This window comes from Cupressus sempervirens, chromosome 10 (genome assembly GCF_028749045.1).
Source record: "Cupressus sempervirens isolate cs-2001-9-10 chromosome 10, ASM2874904v1, whole genome shotgun sequence".
NCBI classification, from domain to species: Eukaryota; Viridiplantae; Streptophyta; class Pinopsida; order Cupressales; family Cupressaceae; genus Cupressus; species Cupressus sempervirens.
The window spans coordinates 840,456,984-840,469,820 of NC_143127.1; positions in this window are offsets into that span (position 1 = coordinate 840,456,984).

The window sequence follows — 12,837 nt, forward strand, 5'->3', positions numbered from 1 at the left end:
TGGCTGCTTTAGTTGCTGGTAAACAGTTGGCAGAAGATGATGTTTGTGGCATGACTATGGCTTTGCTTCAAATTTTTGTAGAGCGGTGGAAGGTGCTTATTGAAAAAATATGAATAGGAGAGGAGGAAGTTAAGGTGAAACAATTACCCATCAATGAGATACAAAAGAAAAATCTGAAAAAAATGGAACCCATAGGTATAAATCTATCTAATCTACATTTAGGTAGTTGTTATGATCTAACTATCTATTTTATAAACACAAGACTCTTCAAATCTATTGTTTATGGTGTTTTTTGCTCGCTCTATACACTAATTATCATTTTTAGCCTGCTAATGTGATAGAGAATTTTGGACTGATTGATTGGCTATCTAATCTTTTATCTCATGGTTTTTTTTATGGTCGTGTGCCACTAGAAAGCACAGAAATAAGGCTAGAATGGCCCAACACTATCTGATATTGCATTATAAAATAATCTATGATCCAAAAACATAGAACCCGAGTTCTGCTTTTCTATCATCATCGTCTACGATTCTTCTCCTTGACAAAAATTACATGTTCAAGAAATCCTACAAACATACAGGTTTCTGGACATGCCATTAGTATCCCAAATTTGTGAGAAATGTTGGGTCTCCTGCAAAATTTGTTGTTCCTTCATAATCGCACTACGTAGGGCTGAAACTAGCCCAGGAAAAGCATTTTAATGTAGGTCAAAGAAGCTAATTTCCTTGAATGCATCTCATGCAAGAAATCATTGTACTGTTGAGAAATAAAGTTTTAGAATCTTAAGCTATATTCCTAATTACACCATTAATTCACTTTATATTATGCACTCTATGACTATTTTGTGAGTTCTATAGATTGTATACATGTAGCCCTTAGTATTTAATACAGGATGAAGTATACAATTATGGGTTCCGCTTAGGAATGTATGATTGAATCTACATCTAGTTTGTTTATAATCAAAGTTGTATATGTTCCATGACATCTCAGGAAGATCAAGTTATTTTGTAGATTGCAAGCACCCTCTAAAACTACTAAAGCATTACTTTGGAGGCGCATAAAAACTCTAAACTCCACGTTTGGGGAATTAAGGATCAAGAATGTCTTAAATTGAAATGTTGAAGATGTCTCATTGTTGACAAGATCTTAGAAGTCTCAAGATTTAAAAATGAAGAGATTGAACACCCAAACAACCAAGCCTACGATTTTGGAACATATGATAAATTAAAAGGATTAAGTAGCAGGGAACCAAATTAATAATCATAAAATGCAAAAGCCCAAAACTATGAAGTGAAAAAATAATTAATATACTTTTCCCCCTACCTAATTCAGGAGCAGAAGCCAAAATATTGGTTGTTCGGGTCATTCAAAAATGGCAGTTTTGGGACAAATTCTTTGTTTAAGCCTAGCTTGTGATTGCACCATTCCAACGGGCTTTCCAATTTTATGAAGAGGGTAGAAGCAGAGAAAATGTATGCTATCTGCCTGAAACAAACGCTAGAACCTTTACAAGCATTTTCTCCAGGACCATCCCTTGTTCATTTGCCTGCTCCTAATGACACTACCAAATTTCTTATTCAATTATCTGAAATGTGATTATGCTTCCATTCCATCTAGATATTATGAAACAAGGTCAAGTTTTGTGACCCAAAACTTCCAAAAGTAGAAAAATCTGAATAATATCTTATTCTCCTTCAACAACTGAGGTCCAACCTGTGAAAGGAAAACTTTATAATTTAGAGAAGAACATCTTTATATATATTCATTCTTTGAAGTATTGAATGCAAAATTCTTTACCATTCTCGTTACATCTACTTAAAATGTTTAGTTAAAATCGTTTTAACTTCCTATTTGACTTGCAATAATGCTTGAAAGAACATTACCAAAGAGGTCTAAAGACAACATAGATGCCATGTGACCGAATTTTGCATTATATTTCTTATCAATTTATTATTTTAAAGAGACAACATATGGAGCTCTTCAAGTTGTCCTAAGGAAAGCCTCTATCAAAACTATTTACATCCATAATCATTGTCTCCAGCAATTGAAGTTTGCTAATACTACCATACTTTCCCTTATATTTGTTAGCAAAATGCATGACAATTGTAGATGTAGGGACAAGACATGTTGAGTGTTCAAGACATGTGGAGCATTATCAGATGCCTTAGAGAGCTATCTCCACCTAGACTATGAATGTGAGTTTGAAATATTTTTTTTTATAGCATGTCAATTTAAAAATGATGCTAAATGCAGAAACTTATGCGAACTACATGGATCCTCGCCTACATAAAAATAGTTGTGTGTATTTTCAAGGTTTTCACATGTCAATTTAAAAATTTGTAATAAGCACCAGGTTGTGTTCTCCTACCAATGTATCATACAATTTGAGTCTACCATGATTTTTTTTAAAGGTTTAGCTTTTATCATTTTTACTGGTTAAACTTTCTTGAGTGTTATTAAACAAGTCTTATTTTATCGATGATATTTTCCATTTGCTAAAATCATGTGTCCATAGCTTAAGTCTTGCAAATTTGAAATCATTATTTAATCATTAGAAAATTCTCAAGATTAATAAATTTGATGTAGAATGACTTATTAATTAGAGGGTTCAAATGGTAATTAATAATATTTTGTTTGATTAATAAGATCAGAAAATAAAGTTAAATAGATTTCTAGTATTTGTTTATATTCATCCTTGTAATTTTATAAATTAATTATTATAATTTTCTTAATTTTTATGAGTGTATAATAAATTTGGTTTATAATATTTTATTTGTAGAAATACAATCTATTATTTAATTAAAAATTATATCATTCATCATTATTGGTCGAATCATTATTTTCCTATGTACAAACACCTTGTAAATCTCCAATGATATTCCTAAGGTAAGAAAGTCGACAAGTGGTGTATTTCAAGATGTTATAAATCTAATGAAGAGTATAATATAATTCATGTTTCACATATTAAAAAAAAAAATTCCCACATAATTGTTATTGTTATTCTTTAGCAACTCAATTTACTAAAACATATTAAATCTCTAGAAGTTTGAATTAAATCTAAAAGAAAACCTTGACGATTTCTCAACACCCACCACTATTTGATGAAATGGAAAACAAGATTGAAACCTCCTTATAGCTCACTCAAAGGAAAAAGACAATTTGAGCTACAAATAGAAATATACACAAAATAGAGTAAATTAAACAAAATTCACAAACATTTGTGGAGGTGTAAGATTGAAAATGAATTTGAGCTCTCTTTACAATAAAAATAATATACACAAATATATTTCATGTGTTAGAGATGATGACCATTTTAGATACACTTGTCCAAGTTATAGCAATACCTTAGTAGTCAAAGGATATTATTATCTCAATTGAACTTATAGATGAATGAATACATAATATGAAATAGAAGTTGTAACTCACTCTGATCATGAGCTATTTGGCTAACATTGAATTCTTATCTCAAAACCCAACCCACTAAAGGTGTGAACTTTGGCACTTGTACCCCTTGTTAAATCCGGAATCCCAAGATTATAAATGACCTGACAATACTTGATCTTAAATTGATGATGTTTGTATGAGGTCATGATGTTCCCTATTAATATAGAAACCATAGAAGGTAGTTAAGGCACATAACATTTTTTTATGGAATTCGAGAAGTGAATACAAGATAACAATGTTGATGCAGTGCAAGGCAAGAGAATCCCCAAAGGAGATATCCAAGCTCCTAGCTATACAACCACACAACGAAAACACAACAACAAGAAGCAACAACACGAGATTTGATACCAAATTACAACTCTTTATTTATAAAATAACTATTACATGCAATGTGCTGGGCTGTAAGGTCTTCTTGGTTATGACCAAATACAATAGCAATTACAATAATAGTTCTGGAAGATCCCTCAAGATCCAATCCAACCCTAGCTAGTCCAAATCCACACTTTGGTAGAAACCTCCAAGGAAGATCTCAACTTGTGCTCGCAAGCCCACTAAGCAACCCCTTATTTTTCAAGCCACAGCTACTAGCTCTTCTCCAAAATATGCTCTTCTAGCTCCTCCACTTCTCCATGATGGATGAATAATGACTAAAGACTTCCCCACAACACCTACTTATAACAATCTAAGCCACAAGTCAGCCAACAATGATCCAGGAGGATCTTTAGGACCTAAAATTGAAGTGTTCCAGTTTCTCTCGAAAGCAATGCCATCGCATAGAGCATAGAATTCTGAATTTGGCACAACTTGAACGGGCGAAAAAGGAGTCCATTTGTGCAAGATATCACTGGTCAAATCTCGGTCAAACATTGGTCAACTCAAAGATTAGGGACAAGAAAAAAGGTGAAAAAATTCATCATCAAAAAATTGGTCAAAGTTGGCATCACTAAAAAGCTCTCGTCGTCATGATTCCAACGGCGTTCGTTTCGTCGAAAAAGGAGTTCATATGCAAAAGTTATGAGTGGTCAAAGTTTACCCAAGAAAAGGGTTGACCAATGACGTGGCATGTTCGTATGATGACATCAGCATGGTGTTGTGGCAGTTTAAAATGATGACACGTGGCATAACAATCAGTACATGATGTGGCAGACATGGCAAGTGCAGTCAATCGGGTCTAATCGTCTAATGACATGTGTCATGGTTGGCAAGTTACATTGTGCCATGTGGCACATAGTAGCAAGGGCAAGTTTGTCTTTTCAAGCAAAATTTTGGTATGAGATTCGAACACATAACCTCCAAGTTGCAAGCCTTGTGGCGGTGACCATTGCACCACAGACTGTTTTTAAGTCTAGATTGGCGCGATGTTTTATTTAACCTTTGCTGCCGGAAATGGGCTTTTAAAAAGCTGCCGGCGAGGTTTGAATCCTCGACCAGCGGCTTGTCCAAAATTGGATGGGTCGTTGTGCTATTTTAGCGCTTGAGGATAAATTTGGCATAGGTTATTTTAAAACCATATTAATCCGCCAACCACCTATGTAAAAATAGGTTTATTTGTTAATTTATTAACAATTTATCCCCAAATTTGGTTTTAAGCCAAAATTTTAAAATAGCCAAAGGGGGATTTCGGATATGGGGTTAATTAATAAACCCTATATTTAAAACAATTTGTTTTAACCCAATTTTGGCTTATTTTTATGTATAAAAGGGGACTAGGAGGGTCTTGTAAGGGGGGATCCATCAGTTGATCATCCAACTCTTCTCAAATCTTCTCATAGAAATTCTTCTTGTAAGCCAAGCATTCCTTGGAGGAATTTGTGTAACTTGGCAAAGAATCTACGTTGTGTAAAAGCTTTTGCAAAGCTTCTTCATGTTCTCTTGTAAGGACGTCTTGCCGACGTGGGAGCTATTGACATAGGTGGAGCTGCTTTCTTGAGGCCTCTTGTAAGGTGAAAGCTGACTTTTTTTTGTAGCCTGTGGGGTTTCCAAGTCTTGAAGGCAATAGATCGATTCATTTTTCTGATGAATCCGGAGACATAGCCGATGTTCGGTGAACTCCGTTATCATCTTGGTTCTATTCTTTTGTGATTTTCTTGCAGTTGTTTTTCTGAGCTTAGTAGATTAAAGATTTGGATTTACATATTGGATTCAAATCGATAATTAAAAGATCTTGATGTTAGATTTTACTAATGTAATCTTTGTAAGTCTAACCCGTGAGCTATTCTAAGTAAGTACTCGATTAGTTTTACGGATTAAGTGGTATCAGAGATAGAATCACTGGGACTTAATCAAATCAAACAACGACAATTATATTCAAAAAATTGATGTCTTAATAAAATCACAATATCTCCTAGCTCCAATGGAGTTAGAACTCATGCTTTGAACCATAGGTAGAAATCTAGGCCTTCTTCAATTTGTAAAATTTTCATCCTCTAATTCATTATGAAAAATTAGTTACACAGCCTACAATAGGCACCAAATTCCTAAGCAAGGTCGAGCTCCTCCCAGACCATGTCGAGCAACCAAAGACCATACTGAGTAACCAAAGACCATGCTGAGTTCCTAGACCATTATTAGAAACCATAGACCATGTCAAGCAACTAAAGACCATGCCAAGCTCCATAGGCCATGCTGATCTCTAAGACCATGTCGAGCTCTATAGACCATCAGATCAATGAGATTTCCACAATCCATGCATAAGAGTTCTGGTTTCTGGGTTAGATTGTGTGCAGTTTTTTAATCATCAACGTTTCGGATCATACTACATGATCCATCATCAGGATGCCAGAGAACAAGAAGAACAAAAAATGATAAGATGCAGATGTAGCAAACTCCTAAAAAAGGGCACAGGAGAGAGGGAGGGGGGGGGGGGGGGGGGGGGGGTAGCTAGGTTGAGAGTACCAAGGGTGACAAGAATAAAACAATAATAATAATAAAAACGAAAAAGAAAGAGAAGAAAATTAAGGGAATAAGGAGCCAACGGTGAAAAAATAAATATAAAGGGGGGGGGGGGGGGGTAAATACAACCGGAGAAAGCTAGAAAAATAAAGATAAAAAATTAAAATTAAAAATTAAAAATTAAAAATTAACATAAAAAATTATTATAAATAAATAAATGAATAAATGAATAAATAAAAGTCAAATAAAAATAAAAATAAAAAAATAAAAAAATAAAAAAATTAGCATGAAAAATTGTAAATAAATAAATGAATAAATAAATAAATAAAAGTCAAAAATTAAATCAAATAAAAAATAAAAATGTTATAAAACTGAAACTGCTCCCTAGAAATAGCAATTATAACAATAAGGGAATAAATCTGCGAGAGAAACCGAGCCAAACAAGACAATAAAGCGTCGAGAGGTGACCTACAGAAACAAAAAAAAGGGGGGGGAGGGGGAGGGGGCGGGGGGGGGGGGGGGGGGGGGGGGGTGTGCGGGGGGGGGGGGCGCAGATGATAAGGGGGAGAAACAAGAGATTGAGAACACAGGAAAGAGAGCGAGGATCTCAACTCAGGGAAAGAAGACGAGGGGAAGAGGGAACGAGGATTGGGGGGGGGGGGGGGGGGGGCGGGGGAAGGAGGGGAAAGGAGAACCAAGGCAACAAGGGAAAGGGAGGAGAGGAGGGACACCCGAGAGAAGGGGAAAGGACAGAAAGAAGGTCAGGACCCCGGATTGTTGCTGAGAAGGGAAGATAATAAAGGACGCCAGGAAGTGCTCAAACTCCAACCTTCATCTCGATTGAGGTTAGAGGGATGGTTATTGATTTCAATGGCCTCTTTGAGCTTGCGCTTGAAGAAATTGTCCTCTCTGTACACGATTTGGGTATCCTCTAAGCATATGTGATGCTTGGTCGAGGAAGAATGCTCAGCAAGAGCTGACTTAAGAATTCGTTCATGTTTGATGTCAGCAGCATGCTCTTTGATTCTAGTGTTGAAAGAGCGGCCAGTTTCTCCAATGTAAGGGGTTCCACAAGAACAAAGGACTTTGTAGACCCCAGCCTCAGTAAGGACGTCTCTGTGGTCCTTAGCGGGAGGGATGCAGTGTCTCAGAGTGGATATGGGCTTGAATGCCACTTTGATGCCCTTTTTGTTAAGAAGTTTAGAGATCTTGTGGGAGATCCCAGCAACATAGGGGATGGCACAAAATGGGGAGGTCTTAGGGATAGAGGGAGAGATGTTGGGTGGTGAAAGATGGAGAGATTTGGCCAAGTGGAAGGCTTTAGTGATTTGTCTGCTCGAATATCCATTCCACTTGAAAACTTGACGGAGATGTTGAAGTTCTTGGTCAAGGTTATCACTGTCACAGATCCTATGTGCTCTCAGGGCCAAGGTTTTAAGGATACCAAGCTTTTGCTTGGGGTGGTGGTGCGAGGAAGCATTAAGATAAAGGTCAGTGTGGGTGGCTTTGCGAAACACTCGCCGACCAAGCGACCCGTCAGGTTTTTTTGTGATTAAAACATCCAAGAAAGGCAAGCAGTTGTTAGACCATGCCGAGTTCCAAGACCATGTCAAGCTCCATAGACCATGCCGAGCTCCTAGTGTATGCCAAGCACCAACACCTACCAAGCTCCACAACAATTAACCATAATCCTCCACACATGCAGAATTGAAAGCGAACCCAAGATGTTCCTGCATCAAACACCCTAGGTTCGAAAAGGTGTTCTTAGTAGCTGGAAGAACATCTTCTAGGATTCAACACATAAATCCCAAACTTGTTCTTCACATACATGTCCTCCAAGTCTTCAACTTGCAGACTCTTTCCCCTATGTTTTCTTTTTCTTCTTCACATCCACTACAGGTGTTCCACAAGTCTACTTTGCATGCTGATCTCCATCCTTCTCAGAATCTGCCAACTCAACTCAACTGCCAATACTCAAGTTCCTCTTATTGAGCTCTTCATTTTGCATAAGAATCAAGAAAAACTTCCTACCACCTTTCTCAACAGTAAAAACATTCCTAACACAATCATGCACAACCCTGCAATCATACTGCCAAGGTCTACCAAGAAACACATGACAACTATTCATATCCACAATATCACACAACACTTGATCCTTATATTGCCCAATCTAGAAATCAACAAGGCATTGCTCCCTCACTTCCAAAGCATGCTCACCTTGTAACTAGCCAATCCTATAAGGATAAGGATGTCTCATTCTCTTCAAACCAAGTTTATGAACCATCTCTTCAACAAAAAGGTTATCGGTACTATGACCATTCACAATCACTTTGCAAACTTTACCACCAGACTTACAATGCATTTTGAACAAACTAGTCCTCTGACAAGATTCCAATGTCCTCTCACCAACTAGTACTCGTCGAGCCAACAAACCTTCTCCTTGCTCAAGGTGACTGTTCTGGACTTCAACCTCATTCACAATAGCAATTGTCCTACCAATCAAACATTCAAAAGATATATGCCCCTCTTGACCACACTAGAAAAAATTACCTCTGAACCCACCTCCACCTATCCTTCTTCTCTATTCAACAGGTTTTGGTTCACCTTCTACTTTCATTTTAGCTTGTGCTAAACTATCCTACTTTTCCTTCCCTCGGGAACTACCTTGATTCTTCCTCTTTAGTTTCTCCTCTAGTCTCAAAGTATACTAATAAGCATCCTCAATTGAAGAAATATTTACCATACCAACCTCATCCTAAATATTGAATCTCAAACCATTAATATACCAAGCTAACTTCTCTTTTGACAATTCTCAATGCCTAGAAAAAATAGTCAACTTGTAGAATTCCTCTGTATAATCTTGCATAGTCATATCCTTCTACTTCAGATTCTACAACTTCTTAAACAACTCAAGTTCATAATCAGTAGAAATGAACTTAGCCTTCAACTTAGTCACCATCAATATCCATCTAGTTATCTTCATTTCACCTTTCTCTTCTCTATCTCTTTGTAGTTCTTTCCACCAAAGAGCAGCATGTCCCTTTAGCTTAGATTGTGCCAACCTTACTTTGAGTGGATCCTCAATATCCTCAATCTCAAAGAAGTCTTCAAATTCACCAATCCAATCAATTAGGTCTTTAGGATTCAAAATGCTCAAAAAATTAAAAACCTCCATCTTATGCTTCAGCTTCAAATGAGGTCCAGGTCAAGCAAACTGACTAGCCCTAATTCCAATAGGTTTCTCCACATGATCAGATCTATCCTCACCAGCAACTTCAAAGTCTTCAACAACTTCGTCATAACTACCTTCAATACCTACATGCCTAGGAACACCACCTAAAGCACTCACAATTTCAACAATAATGTCAGTCTTCATTGATGCTATCTGAGATATGAAATTTGCTCTTACATCCTCCATCTCCAATCTAAAATATTCTTTAACCTTCCCTAAAATCTATTCTTCTACAACATCAGTAAGATCAACAATTTCCCTAGGGTCCAATCTTTTTGGAGGCATCTTCCAAAATTTTAGCAAACCCTAAGCAAAAAATCCACCAACCAAAAGATTAATCAACCACAAGATCAACCTTCATCAACCCAAGTCCTGGTGCAAATTACCTCAGCTTTAGTGATCTGTCTACACACTCAGGAATAACCTTCGCTATGATACGACCTGATGTAGGACAAGGTAAGAGAATCCCCAGAAGAGATGTCCAAGCCCCCAACTATACAACCACATAGCGGAAACACAACAACAAGAAGCAATAACTTGAGATCTAATACCAAATCACAACTCTTTATTTATAAAATAACTATTACATGCAATGTGTCAGGCTGTAAGGCCTTCCCAGTTACAACCAAATACAATAGCAAATACAATAATAGTTTTGCAAGATCCCTCAAGATCTAATCCAACCCTAGCTAGTCTAGATCCACATTCTAGTAGAAACCTCCAAGGAAGATCTCAACTTGTGCTCACAAGCCCATCAAGCAACCCATGGTTTTCCAAGCTGCAACTACTAGCTCTTCTCCAAAATATAATCTTCTAGCTCCTCCACTTCTCCATGATGGATGAATAATGACTAAAGACTTCCCCACAACCCCTACTTATACCAATCTAAGCCACAAGTCAGCCAACAACAATAATTAAATTCCCAAAATTTATGTCTAAAGTAATATCATGATATCTCCTAGCTTTGATGGAGTTAGAAATTGCGCTTCAAATCATAGGTAGAAATCTAGGCCCTCTTCAATCCTTAAAATTTTCATCCTCTAACTCATTGTGGAAAATTAGTTACATGGCCTGTAACAAGAACCAAATTCCTAAGCAAGGTTGAGCTCCTCCTAGACCATGCCGAGTAACCAAAGACCATGCTAAGCTCCAAGACCATGCCGACCTCCATAGGCCATGTCGAGCTCTAAGACCATGGTGAGCTCCATAGACCATGCCAAGTTCCAAGACCATGTCAAGGTCCATCGACCATGCCAAGCTCCTAGTGTATGTCGAGCACTAGTACCTACCAAGCTCCACTACAATTAACCACAATCCCTCCACACATGCAATATTTCAAGCAAACCCAAGATGCTCCTGCATCAAATGGACAAGCATTGTGAATTTTTTTTAGTAGACTTGGATGCACATAAAAGAAAATTGTGAAACAATAGAAATTGACTCATGATATCATACTTAAGTTGACCTTGATAAAGTTATCTGAAGAAGAGCGAGTTGTAAAACCATGGTGGATAAGCATTCCATTTTATTTTCTTTGGAGTGGTGGATTTGCTAATATTGGAAATGTTCTTCTATGCTTCATGGACTATATATGGTCTAATTGCATCCTTTGTAGAGAAGCACTAAAAGAAACAATGAAATATGCATGAAAAAGGTTGAATTGTGAAATCATTATGTAGTTAGCAGACTAAAGCGAAGAAGATGAGCCCAAATTTACACTAAATGGCACCAACAACCATTTTAGTGAGGGGAAGAGAAACAAAAGTTCCCATATCAATGTATAAAATGGACTAATGTCATGGTTAGCCTTTTGATAAGTATTGTTTTATTTAAAGGCAAGTGGAAATTTACTTCTAGAAATGCAATGGACAAGGGTGTCTTTGTTTCTCCTCAAAAATGTGAGGATTGGCTCAATGAACTCAAAAATAGGTACAAGCTCCTAAATGAAATTCTTGTAAAGGGTGTCATGTGTAAAGTTTTGAAACATCCATCTCTATTAGACATCATGACTATTTTAGAAATTTGAATTTAAAAATATTTAGCCTTGTATATATGTACAAGTCATCAAATGTTTTATTTAAAACAATAAAAAATAGTACATATATAAAGACAAACAACTTTTAAATTGAATTTTACAATGGTGAAGTTTAGAAAGATTAAATAGTATTCTTAAGTAAAAAGAATATAAGGTGATTGATGAGCATTGTGTGAAAGATAGGGATGATAATAGAGAAGATACACAAGTTTAGGGAGTAATTGTCTTTGGAAAAGAAGAGAAAAATAAGAAAAGACTTCAAGGAGGTCAATTATTAGACACATGCAATGTAAACTATTGACTATTAAACACTAAATGTCTACATTATTTTTCTTACTGCTAAAGGGAAAGAAAAAAATCTTACTAAGGGGGACAAAATACTGAAGAAGACCATAAAATGATTACACAAAATAGAACTTAAACCTAAGCAAGCTTGGGGATTAAGGAAGGAACATTCAACCAATGCTAAACAAAAGTGAAGTGAGTGGACAAGGAATAATTATTAAAGAGAGAGCAATAAAGGAGTGGTGGGAATGAGAACATCTAGTTTATCTTTATTTAATGAGTTAATTTTCTTGTAGTATAGATGGTTTCAATTCATGAGGACATAGATCCATTAAATCTAGAAGTTAAAGATTATAAGTTACCCAAAAATACTTGATCTTTAATTACTAGGAATCATACTTAGAATGCAATGGGTACATTGTAGTTATTTGCAAGGGATGTTGATTTTTTTTTGTTATAAATATTAAGGGATAATTACATTTATAAATAAGTAATCCTCCCCTCATAAATCCTTTAGTTGCTTAATTAAAATTTTATAATCCCCTCTAATTTGCAAAAAAATTATGCAAATCTAGAAGTCAACCCTTAAGCCCCATACAAGGGCCATATTTTTATCCTGATTGCTAGTAAAACTTCCAAAGTTCCCAGCATAAGAAACAACTAAATATCCCTTGTAGTATTTGATCAACCAACCTTTAGCAATAATGCACAACCTAGTCACACCATCAAATTTAACTTGAACCAAGGTCGATTGCATGCCTTCAAGATAATATTTCACTTAGTTATTTTCTTAGAATTGTCAAACATATGGAAACTATCTACTAACCTATAGCATTTTATAACCTTATAGTCCCAAGCCAAATGAGGTTCTATAGGGATTTTTTGACTACTAACTATAATATTTTCAAGAATTTTTTTATAAAAGATTGTAAGAACATTATATATATAT